Raw genomic sequence first — 2023 nt, 5'->3', positions numbered from 1 at the left:
CTATAAAAGGTTTCAGGTGTTTTTTGCAGTTGTGCCCCCCTGTGCCTTCTGACATGGGGGACTGCCCCCCGAACCAGTACTAGTCTTTCGGCTTTTCCCGGTTAGGGGTCGCCACAGCTGAACTCCAGTCCGCTAATGATTGGCAGTGGATTTTTACAGTGCTGAGTTGCCAGCCTGCTGCCCAACCTTCAAAGAAGGCACAACAACACACGCACGCACCTACCTGCATGTCTTTAGATGTCACCCGACCATGTGGAGGACATGCAGACTCCACACAGAAGGTGGTCCAGCCGAAAATCGAACGGGAGAACCTTTTGCTGTGAGGCGACAATGCTAACTGCTGCACCAGTGCGGCCCTTAATATACACACACAATTTATTATGATGAGACTGCTCTAAAATTAGAATTAGCATATATTTTCAAAAGGCGTATTTGAAGTTTCACTATTCTGAGGATCGTTATTATAATCCTCACAGCATTAATAGATGCAGTCTAACACACACACTGGGGGTATGCTTAAGCAAGACAAATTTAAGTGACAGATGATTTCTACCAAAGTGCAGAAAACTTAGAATTAATGACCTTGATGTTGGGAGGGAGGCACTGCTCCCCCTTACTTAATATATCTGACTCCAAGGCCACATAGCCTCATGGTAGGTTAAGTACTTTTGCAGAAATGTATATATACGTACCTAGTATGCCGACACACATCCATACAACCTCTTATTTTACACATTCACAGTGATGTTGTTTTCTACCTTAAACAGGCCCTCAAAAGTGAATGAAAAGCAGACTGCACTTCAGAATTTAAAGGACTAGGAGATGTACCTGTAGTTTAAAATAAACAATTAACACTGAAGCTCCAGTGGCGCAATTGGTTAGCGCGCGGTACTTATACAGCAGTACTAGAGCAATGCCGAGTTTGTGAGTTCGAGCCTCACCTGGAGCAAGTTTTTTAGTTATATAACTAAGCTAGAGAACTGAAAGAAACTATTTGCCTTCATTTTTATAACTTCATCTTTATGTGATACAGCTACTTAACAAACACACACATTGCGACTGCTTGTATTAATGTTACAACTTAAACTAAAGCACTGGTGAGACAAACACTGCATTAACTACTTTTTTTAACTTCTCAGCCTTCATAAGCATTAATTCTATGTACTTCGTTAGAACAAGTTAATATTAAGATTTTATGCACCTTCACGGATTTAATTTTAAACAGTAATTTTGCTTCTTTTGAAGGGTAGTTATTCTGATAAATTAAAATTGAGGCTGTGCAGGCATTAGCTGCACCAATATTTCTCAATATCGTCTTATGGTGGTGGGAAGGAAATCTGAATTTGTTAATCTTCTTCCTAGTCATCACTGATTGGGTTTGGTTCCGAGCTCCTGAGGTGCTGCCTGATTGCTTTCCTTTGGTAGCAGTCAGGGCGCATTTTTCTCTGCACCAAGCTGCCTTGGCTCTCTATTACAAACGATCAGTGGGTGCAGAGAATCATTACCAGCGGCTGCCATATTTCCCTAATATCTTATCCAAGACCTCCGAAATCCCTTCCCGATGTTCCACCCAGTCAAAGGGAGGAGGCAGCTTCCGAAATACGAAAGCTATGTCAAAAACAAGCCATCCAACAGGTCCCCCTAGATCAGTGTGGATCAGGGTTCTACTCAAGATTCCTTTTGGTGCCAAAGAAAATGGGATTGGAGGCCCATTCTGGATCTCAGCCAACTAAACAATTCAGTAGTTCAGACCAAATTCCGCATGGTCATGATTCAAAGCATCCTTCCCTTTCTGTGGGAGGGTATGTGGATGTGCTCATTAGATCTCTGGGATGCGTATTACTGTATCAAGATGGACAAGCGCTCCAGGAGCCTCCTTGGCTTCCGGTTGGGAGCCAATCACTACCAGTTCGGAGCCCTGCCTTTCGGTCTCTCAATGGCCCCCAGAGTGTTCACAAAATGCCTTGTGGTGGTAACAGCTCATCTGAGACTTCAGGGATTCTAGGTGTTTCCGTACCTAGAT

At 43.4% G+C, this 2023-nt stretch overlaps 1 non-coding gene across 1 annotated transcript; it reads left to right on the top strand.

Annotated features, from left to right (window-relative positions):
* Positions 1–859: 859 nt before the first annotated feature.
* Positions 860–949, top strand: TRNAI-UAU. Its single transcript is given in 2 exon segments — positions 860–897; positions 914–949. It is a non-coding gene; the product is annotated as a tRNA-Ile (tRNA).
* The last annotated feature ends 1074 nt before the right edge of the window (positions 950–2023 follow it).

Source organism: Protopterus annectens, unplaced genomic scaffold, assembly GCF_019279795.1.
Source record: "Protopterus annectens isolate FY-2018-M unplaced genomic scaffold, PAN1.0 ctg64687_obj.part0, whole genome shotgun sequence".
Taxonomy (NCBI): domain Eukaryota; kingdom Metazoa; phylum Chordata; order Ceratodontiformes; family Protopteridae; genus Protopterus; species Protopterus annectens.
The sequence above is the reverse complement of the archived record's forward strand: the minus strand, read 5'-3'. Positions and strand labels throughout refer to the sequence as shown.